The sequence below is a fragment of the Camelus bactrianus genome, chromosome 2 (assembly GCF_048773025.1).
Source record: "Camelus bactrianus isolate YW-2024 breed Bactrian camel chromosome 2, ASM4877302v1, whole genome shotgun sequence".
Classification (NCBI taxonomy): Eukaryota; Metazoa; Chordata; class Mammalia; order Artiodactyla; family Camelidae; genus Camelus; species Camelus bactrianus.
The window spans coordinates 17,268,427-17,285,696 of NC_133540.1; the positions used below are offsets into that span (position 1 = coordinate 17,268,427).

General features: G+C 45.4%; 1 long non-coding RNA gene across 9 annotated transcripts in view; it reads right to left on the bottom strand.

The window, feature by feature from the left end:
* The window catches only part of LOC105064761 (putative serine protease 47), a 90,521-nt gene that overhangs the window by 68,741 nt on the left and 4,510 nt on the right, over positions 1–17,270 (bottom strand). For all 9 annotated transcript variants that reach the window (XR_012511280.1, XR_012511269.1, XR_012511266.1 and 6 more), the window contains exons 2-4: positions 11,186–11,300; positions 10,854–11,023; positions 8,573–8,680 (exon numbers count right to left, since the gene is read on the bottom strand). This is a non-coding gene — a long non-coding RNA (putative serine protease 47). The remainder of the gene's footprint in view (positions 1–8,572; positions 8,681–10,853; positions 11,024–11,185; positions 11,301–17,270) is intronic.

Here is a 17,270-nt window from a genome sequence, read left to right on the forward strand (position 1 = left end):
CTGACAGTGGGGTCAGGCATAGGTTTTCTGCCTGTGCCTTGGTGCCTACAAAGGCATTCACTTTTCCAGTGCCCACCTTGCCCACAATAAAAACAAGGCCTTTTTGGTTGAGGGCCTCTGGGCCCAGGACACCTTGCCTGGCCACTGTGGCTGTTCGGGCCTCCGCGAGGGCCACAGCCTCGGGATGGATCTCATTTGCTACCCAAATTTTGTCAGGTAGGCTCCCTTTTTTTTGCCCTCGAGCAGTAAAGGTGTTGTGAATGGGTTTGATGGCGTTGGTAACTGAGAGTTCCTCTATGAGAATCTCTTGGGTCCCTGAGTTGAAGGTGACCTGGTCCGCCGCCTTTTGCAGCCTATCCAGGAAGGTTGAATACTCCTCCATGGGGCCTCACAGGACCTTGGCCAGAGCCTCCCGGAGACCCCCCTGGGGCCAGCGCTCCATGGCCTCAATAACCCGGTCCTGATAACATCGGCGAAGAGCTGTACTGGGGAGGGAGTGCACACGCTGGTCATTTCCCCCAACTGTGCTGCCTTTCATGGTTGAGTGTTGGCTGGACTAGCAACCCATTGCTCGATTTGCTCCTGGATCAGACTGGTGGCCATCGCCATTTGCACTGGCGTGAGAACTCCCCTGAGCAGGTGCCTTAGATCCAGGCCGGTGGGATTGGTGGCATCTGTGATGCCCCGGAGGACTTGTACACACCCTGGGCTGCCTGGACCATATTCCTTGGTTTCCCTCAGGTCTTTATAGGCCTGGGTATTCCAAGGTACCCACTGTGGGAGGCCTTGGGCATCTTGGATGACTGGAAAGGCCTGAGTGGCAAGGACCTTCCAGAAGGGACTGGGGTTATTATTCCAAATATCCCCATCCCATTCCTCTGGATCTATGGCTCTTGGGGGGGCTCCCTGGGTTCCCTCCTTTGGCGTGGAGCTGGGAGGTCCAGCTTCCCAGGTTCTCTCGCAGCCTCTAGCCGGCACCAGGTTGGCTCTGGGGTTTGTCTCCTCCCACATGGTCTTGGCCAGAGCCAGTAGTGGGAGATCTTTACGCCTTCCCATTATTAAGTATTTGGGTTGTTCTATGGCAGTCGGAGGGTTCCAGGGCACCCTCACTGGGGAAACACTCCTTGTATTTAATGTTTTCATCCAGGACTCAGCTGTTCCCTTTCCATAATTCCCATATCCCAAGCGGTCCTTGTTGGCTATCACGTTTTCCAGCAAACCCCATGTCGTGCATGCCCCCCTAGATCGGGGTGTGGACTGAGCTTTCCCGAGGGTGAGCTGAAGAAAGTGCCTCAGTTCCTCAGGCTGGTCTGGAGGGCAGTGCAGGGCCTGTGGATGGGGCTCGGGCCTTAGACGCCGGGTGGACTGCCAGGGAGGCTGAATGACGGGCTGGGGCTGTTGTGGGGAGCAGGATGGCTTAGTGTTTTCCCCACAGCACCGGTAACCGCACAGCCGCCGTTTCCCAGGCAGCAAACTAAGAGAATGGTTGTAACAGGGCTACTGGCCGCCCGGAAGTCACATTTCCCATTTTTAGGGTCGATTTCAGTTGCGTTGGTTGCATTGTTGTTTGTGCAACCCCGTAATTTGGTCAAATTGTAACTGGCTAGTGTCCGGACACCAAGGGCGTCAGGACTAACTTGGCGCCACCACAGGCAAGCCCAGTGGGCCAGGCCAGAGTTATCAGAAAAAGGCAAAGGGAAGGGAAGAAACGGGCCATTCTCATAAGGAAAGAAGCCACAAGATCGCGAGATGCCGGAAAGATGCTCCTCACGTGGGGCACCACTTGTCAGGCTCAGGTGTCTCTGCTGGGCTGAGGGTGATCAAGCCTTTCCCGGGTTCTGAGCATCTCCAGCCCGACAAACCTGGGGACCCTAAAAAACCTGTCAGCTATCTTTTTTTCTGACGACCACCATGCGTGGGTTCCCTGGACTTTGCATCCCCAGTTGCTTGTGTGCGGAGTGAAGAAAGAGCCGAGAGCCAAGTGTTCAGGCGCAAGGCAGACGGGCTCAGGACGGGAGGGGACCGGGCCCGCGCTTCTACCAGCCTATCCGAGGCCAGGAGTGCACTGGACCCAGATAGCCCCCCAACTCCTGACAACCTCGGCATTTTGTTGAATTATCAACCAGTCAAGCAAAAGGGCTAGGGTGGGGGTCGCAGGCATGGGGGGAGACGGGTGGTGGTTAGTTTTGATTGGTGACCTTTAACGCATTGGGGGGCCTTTAGCGCTTAGAAGGTGTGGGGCCACTGTCCATTTGCTCGTCTGCCTGGCCCACGGTCACTGTGCTACTGCGCTCGGCCAGGTGTTGTCTTTTGCAAGCCAGCAGCTGCCGTTCTTGCTGGCCTGATCCTACAGTGATGACTTACTTTTTGTTTCCCTTGTGATTTTTGTTTTGTTTCAGAGCCAGCTCGCCTGCTTAAGCCTTACACATCACACCTGAGTGATCACTTGACCACCCCCCGAGTGACCAGTTGACCCCACTGTGTGACCCAGTCATCAGTTTGGCTCTTCAGTTGGCTCAGAGCTCAGGACGTTCTCAACCGACGTGGCTGCTCTGCCAAGGGTTCTTCCCTGCAACTGACAGACCCTGGATGAGCAGTTAACGTGCATTCCCTGGGGAGGTGGCCGTCTGGGCTGCTGTTTGCGTGGCTTAGTTAATTAAGTCTGTGACACTCAGCGTCTCACTAACTTGTGATCTGATCACCTGATCGAGTAGCCTGGACAAAGGCTGGTCAGAAAATGGGCAGGAGTTCAAGTCTCTCTTCACCAAAACCGAGGCTCTATTCTATAAACTCCTCATCCTTCTCTAGACCGGGGAGCGACAGGGACAGAGAACCATGGCCTGTGATAGGGTGCCCTCCATGACCTCAGCCGGAAGACCCCACCCCGGGACTCTGGGGATCAACAGACAGACTCTCCCACTGACCTCATGTAACTGTCCCTTCTCACCATGCTCCCAGGCAACACTCAAGCTGACAGTGGCCCTGTCTTCATCAACCCATGGAAATCCTGCCTGGGAATTCCAGTCTCTTCCCTTTTAAAAAACTTCTGCATTTAGGCCTCTCCTATTTGCTTTCAGGTTTGCCCACGTACATTCAGAAGAGCTGAGCTGTGAGTCCCCTTTCCTGTACCGTCTTTGCGAGGGTGGCATCTCCTGCTTCAGTGAAAGCGGTGTGGTGTGTTTGCTGTGCCTGCTCTCTGGAGGAGTGTGTATAAACCTGACATTAGGAAATAGTACACTTTTCTAAATTTAGGAAAATATTTGAAGCAGCTGGCTTGACAGAAGATTCAAAAATATACATTAAGTTTGTCATCATTAAAAAAGTCCACAAATACTAAACGCTAGAGAGGCTGTGGAGAAGAGAACCCTCTTACACGGCTGCTGGGAACGTAGTTTGGTGCAGCCGTTATGGAAAACAGTAAGGAGATTCCTCCAAAAACTAAAAATAGACCGTGTCTGATCCAGCAATCCCACCCTGGGTGTATATCCAGAGGGAACTCTAATTCAAAGACATACATGCACCCCAATGTTCACAGCAGCACTATATACAACAGCCAAGACACAAAAGCAACTTAAACGTCCATTGACAGATGACTGGATAAAGAAGTTGTGATATATTTCTATAATGGAATACTACTCAGGCATAAAAAATAAAACAATGCCATTTGCAACAACATGGATGGATCCAGAGATGGTCATTCTACGTGAAGCCAGAAAAAGAAATATACCATGATATCACTCATATATAGAATCTAAAAAAAGAAATAAAGAGGACACTAATGAACTCGTTTACAAAACAGAAACAGACTTGCAGACATATTAAAAATCTTATGGTTACTGGGGGAAAGGGAGTGGCAAGGGATAAATTTGGGAGTTTGAGATTTGCAAATATTAGCCACTATATATAAAAATAGATTTAAAAAAACAAATTTCTTCTGTATAGCACAGGGAATTAGATTCAATATCTTATAATAACCTTTAATGAAAATGAATATCAAAATGAGTATTATGTATATATATGCAACGCTGGGACATCTGGCACATTGTAACTGACTGTACTTCAACAAAAATTAAAAAAAAGTGCACTACAAGTATTTGTTAGGATAAGATAATCCTGATAAACTGCTGCTGGGAATGTAAACTGAAATAGTCCTTACGGAAAACAGTATGGAGTCTCCTCAAAAAAATTAAAACAAGAACTAATTTGGGATCCAGCAGTTCCACCTCTGGGTGTACAGCCATAGGAAATGAAAACAGGGTATCAAAGAGGTGTCTGCACAGCCATGTCCATGCAGCATTATACCCAACAGCCAAGACACGGAAACAAACTCAATGACCGTCCAAGGATGAGCGAATAAAGAAGTCACAAACACACATACTCAGTGGGCTATTACTCAGTCGTCTTGTGGCAACTTGGGGGCATTAATCAAAATAAGCCAGACCCCACGGTATCACATATATGTAGAATCTTTATTAAAAAAGAAAAGTCAAATTCATAGAAACAAAGAGAAGAAAAATGATTACCAAGGTTGGAGGGTGGAGAAATCATGAGTGTTTGGTAAAACGATAGAAACGTTCAGCTATAATATGAGTAAGGTTTCAGGAGCTGAAGTAAAACATGGTGTCTAGCGTTGGTAACACCGTATTGTATAACTGAGATTGTTAAGGGCAGAAACTATGTGTTCACACTGAGAAAAAAAGGATAAATATTTGAGGTGATGGATGTGTTAACTAGATGGAAAGAATTATTTTACTGTGTATATGTACTTCAAAGCATCATATTAATATTCTACAATTAGAGGTCAATTATGCCTTAATAAAGCTGAAATTAAAATGTAAAGATAAAGAAATAAAACAAAGAGATTTTACAATCTTTTTGCCTTCTTTTTTCAGTTAGTCACTAGCCTAGTCATTTTTTATTCTCTCTGTACTCAGCCAACCCTATAAATCCACTTCAATCCAACATACTTAACTGAGACCAGTTTGATACAGGCTCTCAGGTGGAACTGGGGTGGAAAACAAAATGGAAAATCAAACACTTTATGGTGAATGGACACAAATTTGAATACTAGCTCTTTAGTAGCGGTTAATTGTGAAAAACTGGACAAGCCATGAATCTCAATATTCACACATGTATATTGGAAATAACAACTAGAAACAATGTTATCAACATTGAATTTGGGGGGAAAATTTTGTAAGCTGGTAAAAACTCTATAGAAAGTAAATATATTACTTGGTTTGCATAAAACAAATAATCCTTATCATTTTGTTATTTATTAGAGAGACATATGTGGAGGCTGATAAATATGTTTCGCACAGAAATAAGATATACTCAGATGGCATTCACTGATACCTGTTTCAGAGGAATGTATTACCAGTTCACATTAACTGTATCTTAAGCCTAATCCATTATTTATGAATATATACTCTGTCTAAGGTATTTTAGACACGTCAAGATTTTCATTTACTTTTGTCTTATCCTGTGGGGCTTTCCAGGGTCAGACCCCTTGCCCGTGTCCTCTGCTGTGGCTCCTCTCTGAGTTACCCAGATAGCAGATGCAGTGTCTCATGTAGATCTCCTGAGTTTCTCAGATGCTCAAAACCATCACCAAAGGGAAGAAGTTAACTACTTGGTGATCAAGAGCACGTGGCCCCCAGACATCCTGGCACCTAGGGGTTGACAGTTTTGACTGCCCTGTTACCTCAACACCAACCAACCAGAGAATTATGCGTGAGCTGATTGAGTACCCTGTGACCCCCCTCCACTACCAGCCTTTAATGCTCCTGCTTTGCTGGAACATTTCTGCGAGTCTGGGCTTTTCTTGGGCATGAGCCACCCGTGGTATATATACACAAACACGATGCATGTGACTCAGCAGTGAGATAGTAAAATTCTGCCGTTTGCAGCACTGTGGATGGATGTATCATGCTCAGGGAAATAAGTCAGGTAGAGAAATACAGGTACAGCGTGACATTACATACATGTAAAATCTAAAAAATAAAACTAAGGAATGTATATGGCAAAACAGAAACAGATTCACGAAAAAGAAAACAAGCTAGTGGTTACCAGTAGGGAGAGGGAAGGCAAAAGGGAGGGCAAGATATGGGTATGAAATTAAGAGATATAGTCAACTACGTACAAAACACACAAGCAACAAGGGTGTACTGTACAGCACAGGGACTTACACCCATTACTTTATAGTAACTTTTAATGGAGTATAAATTATAAAAATACTGAGCTGGACACCTGAATCCTGCTGAATATCATGAATCAACTGTATCTCAAATAAACAAACAAAATAAAAATGGCATATTCCTAACTGAAGACAAGTTTTCAGTTTACCAAGTAATTCATACAGAACGTTCAGTCTTCTGCTTAGAAAGACTTGTTAAGTATAAAAATGCATAATGTTATTGGAGACAAACATATTGGTGACAAACATACATAAACTCAATCATCAAGCCTTTGAAAAGACCACAGGAATAATCTTCAACCAAACAAAAGTAAACTACATGTTGGAAAATTACTCTGTGGGACAGGATCTTCTAAGCATCAACAAATTCATGTAAACTGCAGGAACTCTGGAGACCTCCTCTTTGCACTTAAGAAAAAGGACGTACTAGAATTTCACTTTCCTTTAAGTAAAAGTGAGATAAGGATTATTCAAAGCCTCAAATATTTGTTAAATGAAACCGCACAGAAATGAAACATTGAAAAAGTGATAAGCGATGAGAATTGTAACTTACAAAAAACTTTAGTTGGTCATATTCAAGATTTGATAAATGAATTTGATAGGAACTGCACAAGGAAATGTTTATAGTTTGATTTTTAACCTTGAGATAGAAGTTTTATTCATTTAACATCTATCAATTTAATATTTCCTATTATTGGGCAAGATTCAGGATACAAAAAGAGAATGAGATTCGTAATATTTCTTACAGCATTTATTAGAAGTCAGGAGAAAGCGAAAGAAAACTGCGGGCCAACTACGCGCTCCCTTGCCTTCCCCCCAAATTCCTCCAGGACAGAAGCTGAGGCTGAGTCAGAAGAACAGGAGCCTCAGGAACACTGAAGACGTTCAGGGCTGTGGGGGTCACAGGGCAGAGTGACGTGTAACACACCATGACGGGGAAACAACAAACAAAGCCACGGCATTTGCGCAACTGACGAGAGCAAGTAGCAGGCGAAGCTGGCTGCTCAAACCTGATGCCCCGAGAAGTGGAAAAGTGCCTCACGAGATGCCAAACGTCAATGACAAAAACGTAGCTGAACACAGACAGGGCTTGTAACTTTGTCAGTGTAACTTTGGCAAAAAGGCATCAGACTGAAGAACAAGCCAACAAAACACTTCAAACAAGGTGGTACCCATATGTGATGGAAATTTATTCAGCCATATGTGAGAATGAAATCTTGCCACTTGCTACAACACAGATCCACCTAGAAGGTACTATGCTAAGTGACATAAGCCAGAGAAAGACAAACATCGTGTGATGTCACTTACATGTGGAATCTAAGAAGCAAAACTAATGACCAAACATAAAAAGGCAGTAACAGACTCTTCGATACAGAAAACAGACAGGTGGCTGGCAGAGGGGGGAAGGGGGGAGTCATGAACAGGTGGGGCAGATCAGGGGTCACAAACTTTCTGTAACAGAATAAAGGAGTCCAGCATCTGAAACGTACAAAATAGGGAATATAAATAGTCACTGACACTGTGGCGACTTTGCACGACGACAGACGGTGACTAGTCTTACTGTGGCGATCACTTTCTAATGTGCAGAAATATCGAACTAGAACTGTTCACCTAAAGCCGTCAGTGTTGTGGGTCAAATACACTTACAAGAAAGAAGGAAAAGAAAGAAAAGCAAGCCCTAAACGAATGTTTAGCAACTTCTCCACGGGAGTGACCGTTCTCTTTTCATGCATGATGACATGACTGGTAGTAAAGACTGAAGGTTGGAAAAAAAAGGGAAGAAAGAAAATGATAAAAGAATGAAAGGATAACATAGATCAGAATTTTAAAAACTTAGAAACAAAGGCCTGGGAACTCAGAAAAGAATAAGATAATACTGAAAAATCACTTTTAAATGAAATTTAAGCTAAAACAAAGTGATAAGTAATGTTTTGTAGAACAAGCAAATGAAAAGGAGGAAACTATTAAACACTACTGAGAAGTTCTCCTGGAAAAGAAACTAAACAAGAAATTGTAAAATATTTGATGGATGTGTCAAAAGCAGAGGATAATCTAATATATGAATGACTGAGGGACCTGAAAGAGAAGCAAACAAAAAAAGAAGCAAGATGCAAAGCAAATTTTAAATACTATGATGCAGAATTTCTGAAATTTTGTTAAAACCTTTGAAAACTAACGTGAGAGAACAAGGAGCACGGCCCTGCACTGCCTGACGGCACAGCGCCTCGCGCCGCCTGCGGTGACAACCACCCTCCTCTGTCGCCACGTCCCGGCTCACGCTCAGCAGCAGCCGCCCCAGTGCTTCCACTGCTTGCTCCCCCTGCCGGCCACCAAGTCAGTGAGGGACGCGGCGAGAACACAAGCACGTGGGTGCCTTACCTTTCTTCCCCAGCCTCCATGTTCACATTGCCTCCTCCTGGTCCTCTTCACCACCAGCTGCTCCCTGAGAGCTTCTCTTAACAAGAACAGGAGAGAAGGTGCTGCCATCTGGGGGGAAGAGAGGAGTTGCACGTGTCCAGAGCCGCCCGGGGCAGGAAAACAGCCACATGGGGGGTCCGGGGAGGAGCCAGATTCTTGGGGTCCCTCCGGCAGGGTGGGTCCAGCCCTTCTGACTCCCAACCTGCCCCCTCCTCAGGCCACTCGGAGGGGCGTAGGCAGATTCAGCGGTGCACAAGGGGGTCAGGAGCCAGGGCAATGCTGAGAGAGCAGTGGGGGGGTGGGCTACAAGATTTTCTACAAGGTCCCGGCACCCCAAGTACCTGCACGGGACCAGCTCCTAAAGGAGAAGAATTATCAGAAAGGGGAAAGAGGAGCTAAGGAAGAGCTACAAAGAGGAGTTTATGAATTAGAAATAGAAAATGAAAAAGAGATGAATGAGAAATCAATTACATGGAGATTAAGGCTCTGCGGATCAGAATCTGCTTTGTCTGCGAAGCAGTGTTCAGTGTCCAAGGGCAGCAACGCCGGGATGCTGGGGTGATGCCAGGAGAGGGGAGCAGACGGTGAGTCACAATGAGAATGTGGGGCCCTGACCCTCCTGGGATGGTGCAGCCCCACCTGAGGACCCCTGTGTCTTCATCTCCATGGTCCTCCCAGGCCCTCAGTTGCTCCACCTCTGCAGGGAGTGAGTGGGTCTCTGTCTCTCCTATACTTTTCCAGCCATCACATTCCCTATGCGTAACCAGGAATGAAGGCCTGTGTCCTCCCGCCCCTCCTACGGCAGCCATGCATTTCTGTGCATGACCTGGCCGCCCTCCCTCTCTGTTCCGCTGCACACTGCTTCCCTTCCTCACTTCTCTCCTGATTCGTGCTCACTTCCTTTCTCCTGGCCTCCCTCCACCAAGCGTGCAGCTCTCCCATGTGTGCGCACTACAGGGACGGCCATGGGTGTCCTGCCACCCTCTTCAGTCAGTCTACTGACCAATTCTCAGCATCCGCCCTAACCAGGGAGCCCCAGGCATGAACCTGATATTGTTTTGTCCCTGGAGGAGGGAGGGCAACCATCTTCACACAACAAGTGACTGTCCTGTGCCTGGGGTGACCTAAGGTGACTGGGAGATACTTCATTCCACACCAATCCCATAAATCTCCTATTCCCTTAGGGAGGATGACAGCAAACTTAGATAAAGTAACTTGTGTCAATTCCCTTATTATGAAAATGATTCAACACGGGACCTCTTAAATACACAACACCTGCCAGGGTTTGCCCTGAGCCTCGGAAGGACGGGGAGGGGTGAGACAGGGCAGGCCGGAGGACAGGCCACAGGCTGGGCGTGACTAGGGTGTGTGGATCAGGGAAGGCTGTCTGGGGAGAGCAGTGGGATCTGAGAGGGGCAGTGACCTCCTGACCGGGCCACCTGGAGGCTGTGTCTTGGGCCCAGGCAATCACAGGAGACCAGGTCAGCAGGGCCCTGACGGCAAGCGTGTGAAGCAAGCCGAGCAGCCCTTCCCACAGTCCTCCAGACGGCCCGTTGCCCAGCTGGGCACGGCCCTCCCTCAGGTGGAGGCACGTTCTGCACAACAGCCTCGGGTGCAAAAGCAGGAGAGCCGGCTTCGCCCTCACCTGCTCCCCACGTGCAGCCACAGCCCCGCTGAGGCGCTGCACCAGGCTGAGTGTGGGAGACCCCAAGGCGGACATGGCGGGCCACGTGGCCACCAGCACCACTGAACGCCCTCGCTGGCTCTCAAATATGACCTGAACCTCACTTGCCCCAATCCTAGAACTGGGGGTCCTGGGGTGCTCGGGGCCTGTGGCCTGCTGCCTCCCCTGCCCACATGCCCTCACCCAGCTCCCCTGCTGGGTACTGGGTCTCCTTCCTCCTCCCAGCCTTCCCCAGTAGCCCCTCTGCCTCTGAAGGCAGCCAGCCCCCACCATCACTTCACTCCCCCCAGGCCTTCGTCTTCTGTGGGCTCTGAACCTACCACCCACTCCCAGGCACTTCCTGATGGGGAGTTGTTCCTTCCAGGGTAAAGGAGGGGCTGGGAGGGAGAGCTCTGCCTTTTCTGTGGGCACCACCTTTCTAGCCCTTGACTTGGCTCTGGAGTTGTTTCCATGGTAATGGCCTGATGAATTTTTTTATACGTATTAGAAATAAAGCACCTGTAGCTAAAAAGGAACCTGTATTTCAAATATTTTGTAAACAAAGTAGTGGAGCTGTACCTTGTTTATTGCCTCCATGTCTGCATGGCGGGGCAGCAGCTCTGCTGCAATGCCTTCGCAAGGGCTGCCGCGCACTGGGGCGCAGTGCTCCCACTGACGTCTGCAGCGCTGACGTTGGCATCACTTTTGACGAGGATGGCCACGCACTCCCCCGCCTCGCACTGTGCGGCCTGTCGGCATCATGCCAAGAAACAGAGTGTAAGCGCTAGGAATTCCAAGCCAACATGCCACAAGTCCCACCAGTTCATTATACTTAAAACAGATCAATTCATTTTTTATTTAAGTCGTTACATGGAATCCATCTCACGTGGACACGGCTGGCTGCTACACACCTTCATGATGGCCGTCTTGTTCCTGCTGTCCTGTGCACTGAGCTGGCATCCTCACTCCACCAGGAGAGTCACCACGCCTGCATGGCCACTGGCACACGCCAAAAGGAGAGCAGTCCTGTGAACGGGAGAGGACTTTTTAGGACATTAGAGCGCACTAGTTCAAACATACCATTACTCACATAATTGGGAACATTCAATAGCGTGCTATTCCTACCCCTTTAAAAGAAATATTTCATTTTCTTACGGAGAAAGAACACTACAAGCTCTCACTACTCACATTAATGGAAGAACAACCTGTTTGAATAGAAAGAGCATGACCTTGAGATTCAGCCCAACTTGGGTCGGACTTCTACTTAAACTGTCACTTATTAGCTGTCACTTCGCCTTTCTGTGCCTCAGTTTCCTCATCAGCAAAACAGGGATGAAGGAGGAGTTATCTCACAGGACACCACCGTGAGGCTTCAGTGAAAATCTGTGCGAAGTGTTTAGCACAGCTCCTTGCACAAACAACAGCTCGCCTGCTGGCAGACAATATGACTGTGACACTTACTGCTGCTTTACAAGGACAACATTTCAATTAAGTAAAATGGTATCAGACCCACTATGCTGCTGTGAGGATCAGAGAGAACACTGGGCTTCCCAGGCGCTCTCTTCCCACGGGGCCATCAAGAGGGCGCCAGCCTCGTCCCTCCTGCCAGTCGGCTGTAACCTCCCCAAGCAACCCTCAAGTCTGTCATCCACGGTTCCTTGTGAACAGAAGGAGTTTCCATGACCGTCTTCACAGAAGTGCGTTTTACCCCGGCTGGGAGCAGTCACAACAGTAAAATCAAAATTCACGCCACTGAAGTTCCTATTACAGATGTGAACCGCGCTCTCCACCGCGATGGTCACACTTTTATAGTCAACCAGCACCACAGTAGTATTTCCATTACTGGCAAATGAGACATCCTTGGACGAGGCCTCGATTCCTTGTGATTTTGAATAATTTTGTCATGAATCAAAAACATGTTCAATTTGAAAGTGCCTATAAAATAAAAAAAGCTCACTGATACTTAACACAAAAAGAACATAATCATATTTTTAAATTTGTAAAGAAACTAAGCACAAAAAGAGGATTTTTTTTAAAGATCTTTGAGAGTGTTTTCATAAACAATAACATTGAGGTCTAAGAAGACGATCATTAACAAGACAGTAGCAGAGTTAGTTGCATGGCTAAGGGCTGGCAGGGCCAAGGTGGTGGGGGGCACCCACTCCTGTTCTCAGATGCACCAAATTGCAAGTTAGGGAACAGAGACACTGAGTCAGACAGACACCAGCATCTGGCTCCAGAACTTGCTTGCTGGTTGACCTCGGGCAATTAACCTTCCTGAACTTCAATTCCCTCTGCTGTAGGAAGGATGCACTCAAATGGCAACTGCCCAAGTCCCTTCCTAACTTTTATTTCTAACAGGGTTGAATATGAACTCCTTCAGCCAACAAAGGCAATTAGAGTTATGGTGCATATTATCATCTCCAAGTAAAACCGCTAATAAAGCCACCCACAATATATGAAGAGTATTCCTATTGAAATCTAAACTCACCATACTACTTTCCACAGCATCTAAAAATACACGAAGACTCTTTAAATGCCAGATTAACGTTATAAATAATAATCTAAGGTATAACCGTATTTTCCTCCAGAGAAAAATCATTCCTAGAGCTCTTCCGAGCAAGACAGACAGTAACAAAGCATCAGCCAAGTGCAAAATAAGACAAGCTTTACTGCAAGAAGGTCTAAACAGCAGCATAAAACTACAGAGGAATGCGAAATCATTCTACAGAAGAACGGGGGCTGCGGGGGGCTGACCCTACCGCCACAGAAAACTTACACAGACATTAAATTGCCTTTCATTTTTACATTATGAGGGAGACAATGACTCAAATTAATATGCAATGCTGTGTAATACTGGGCTATCCGTGACAGTAATTTTTTAAGTCAACATCAGTCAGCACTATCACTAAATGCTATTATATTATCAGAAAAGAATGAAATGAAGTCCATCCGTACCTGTCTGAATGACGATTCCCTGACCACTGGTTAAGCAGGCCTTTCCTTTCCACCCAGACAACTAGAAACAATAGGTGAGAGTGTGAATAGTTTCCACACAATTATTAAAGGTTTTTATCTTGCTAAAATACAAAAATAGGTGATTCCAATGCCACCTATAGATATTTTTACTTTCCTCAAATGAAAACAAATAGGCTGGGAAGAAATTTTCTAAAAGTAGACAGACAACGCACATCCATCTAATCCTCCAGAAACTTCACCCCTGGATTTTTTCACAATTCAAAAGCTGCTTCCTATCCTAGTTTTAGCCAAAATACTCAAAACTATATTCAAATGTCTAACTGTTGTTTGAGTTATTTTATAAACACAACCCAGTAAACTATGCTGGTTTACAACAGCGCTTGGCGATGTTCTCCTTCTCAGCGGTAAAGGCAGGCTACAGAGGGCTACTCAGGGAAACTTCTCATGTGATGGGGTATTTGTTTCCACTCAAAGCTCCAATGGATTATTAAGTTCTGAGCTGTAAGAGGCGTATGGTAATTTATTCTTACAGGTAGATGAATGTGAATGAAAACGAGCCCCCCTCTAAAGGCCCATACACCTTGATCAAGTGGGATTTATCCCAGGAATGCAGGGGGTTTTCAATACCTGCAGATCAATCAATGTGATACACCACATTAACAAACCGAAGACTAAAAACCACATGATACTCTCAGTAGATGCAGAAAAGGCTTTTGATACAATTCAACATCCATTTATGATCAAAACTCTCCAGAAGGTGGGAATAGACAGAACACACCTCAACATAATAAAGGCCGTTTATGACAAAGCCACAGCTCACATCATACTTAATGGGGAAAGGCTGAAAGCATTCCCTCTAAGATCGGGTACAAGACAAGGATGCCCACTCCCACCACTTCTATTCAACATAGTTTGGGAAGTCTTAGCCATACCAATCAGATAAGAAAAAAATTAAAGGAATCCAAATTGGAAATGAAGAAATAAAACTGTCACTGTTTGCAGATGACATGATACTATACATAGGAAACCCTAAAGAAGCGACCAGAAAACTACTAGAACTCATCAATGAATTTGGTAAAGTTACAGGATATGAAATTAATATACAGAAGTCATTTGCATTTCTACACACTAACAATGAAATAGCAGAAAAGGAAATTAAGGAAACGATACCATTTACCATCATGCCAAAAAGAATAAAGTATCGAGGAATAAACCTACCCAAGGGGGCAAAAGACCTGTATGCTGAAAACTGTAAGACACTGATGAAGGAAATTGAAGACAACATAAACAAATGGAAAGATATACCATGTTCTTGGATTGGAAGAATCAATATTGTTAAATGACCATAATGCCCAAGGCAATTTACACATTCAGCGCAGTCCCTATCAAATTACCAACGACATTCTTCACAGAGCTGCAACAGAAAATGTTAAAAATTTGTATGGAAACACAAAAGACCCTAAATAGCCAAAACAATCTTGAAAAAGAAGAATGGAGCTGAAGGAATCATGCTCCCTGACTTCAGGCTATACTACAAAGCTACAGTAATCAAAACAGTATGGTACTGGCACAAAAACAGACACAGAGATCAATGGAACAGGACAGAAAGTCCAGAAATAAACCCACACACTTATGTTCTATTCATCCGTGACAAAGGAGGGAAGAAGATACAATGGAGGAAAGACAGTCTCTTCAATAAGTGGTGCTGGGAAAACTGGACAGCTACCAGTAAAAGATTGACATTAGAACATTCTCTAACACCATGTACAAAAATAAAATCAAAATGAATTAAAGACCTCAATATAAGGCCAGACACCATAAAACTCCTAGAGAGAAACATAGGCACAACACTCATGGGCATACATTACAGCAATATATTTTTTTCAACCCGCTCCTGGAGTATTGGAAATAAAAGCAAAAATAGACAAACAGGATCTAATTAAACTTTAAAGCTTTTGCACAACTAAGGACACCATCAACAAAATGAAAAGACAACCTACACAATGGGAGAAAATATTTGCAAATAACGTGACTGACAAGGGACTAATTTCCAAAATATATAAGTGGCTCATACACCTTAATATCAAAGAAGCAAGCAATCCAATCCAAACACAGGCACAAGACCTAGGCAAGCAATTCTCTAATGAAGACACACAAATGGCCAATAGGCACATGAAAAAATGCTCCGCATCACTAATTGTCAGAGAAATGCAGATCAAAACTACAGTGAAATATCACCTCACAGCAGCCAGAATGGCCATCATTGAAAAGTCTACAAACGATGCTGGAGGGGGTGTGGAGAGAAAGAAACCCTCCTACAGTGTTGGTGGGAGTGCAGATTGGTGCAGCCACTTTTGGAGGACAGTATGAAGATTTCTCAAAAGACTAAAAATAGGTTTATCCTATGACCCAGCAATCCCACTCCTGGGCATATATCCAGAGGAAATCCTAATTCAAAAAGACACCTGCACCCCAATGTTCACAGCAGCAGTATTTACGACAGCCAAGATACGGAAACAACCCCAAACGCCCATCAACAGGTGACTGGATAAAGAAGATGTGGTGTATTTATACAATGGAATACTACTCAGCCACAAGCACCAACATAATGGCATCTGCAGCAACATGGATGTCCCTGGAGAATGTCATGCTAAGTGAAGTAAGCCAGAAAGCGAAAGAAAAATACCATATGAGATCACTCATATGTGGGATCCAAAAAAAAAAAAAAAAAAAGAACATAACTACAAAACAGAAACAGACTCACAGACACAGAGTACACACTTGTGGTTGCCAAGGGGGAGAGGGGTGGGAAGGGATAGACTGGGGGTTCAAAATTTGTAGATACTGACAGGCATATGTAGAATAGATAAACAAGATTATACTGTATAGCACAGGGAAATATATACAAGATCTTGTGATAGCTCACAGCGAAAATAAAATGTGACGATGAATATATGTACGTTCATGTATAAATGAAAAATTGTGCTCTACACTGGAATTTGACACAACATTGTAAAAGGACTATACCTCAATAAAAAAATGTTTATAAGAAACCAAAAACTTAGTGTTCTTATAGTTTGACCAATATTTTCATCTAATTCAAACAAACCATAAACACTTCTAATTTTACATCTGAAGTAGATGCTTTACAACTTATTTTCAGAACCTTTCAAGATTATACCCAGAAGTTTCTCCAAAGACACTCCAAAGATACTTCTGGCCGTGATACACAGCCGCTGTGTCACTATGCAGTATCTTTCATGGTTTGGCATCTTTGAGTAAGAAATGCAAGCAGTCCCTCCCTGACTTTGGTTGCATCCATTCTAGAAGGCATTGCCCCTGCTCCTCGGTCCACAGTTGTCAACACTATGGAGGCAGCAGTAACCTGAACAGCAGGCTCTATGCTTTACGCAGAATCATTTTAAGACGGCCCCCAAGAACACATCTCATTTAGAAAACAGGGACCCGCTACAACAGCCAGTCTCAGCTTTGTAGTAGTGAAGCTCAGACTGCACGTAGCTGACTTGGCAGTTGTCTACATCAGGGCCTATAAACTACGAGCCAGACCCAACCGGCCTCCAGTTTTGACGTCTAAGGTTTTACTAGCACACAGTCACCTTCATTCACTGCACATTGACTGTGGCTGCATTCGCACCACAAGAGCAGAACTGAATCGTCATGACAGAACCATGCATGTGGTCCACAAAATCTAAAATATTTACTAATTGGCCCTCTGCCAAAAAAAAGTTTGCTAACCCCTCCTCTGCAGGAGATGTCGGAGGCAACACAAGACTTCTCCAAGAACCATCTCCAACGCACGTGAATTGGGCCGCTGCTAGCCTACGTGTGGGCTGCGGGGTCACCTGGTGTCAAAACACAGACACAAACGCACACCGCTAAGGCTCTTTATCATCCCATATCAACCCCGAAGCTGCCAGGGCAAAGCACGAGCGGTTACCACTCCCAACCACCAGAGCCCCACCTTTCCCGCTGTCTTTACTGGTAAATTATGTTAAC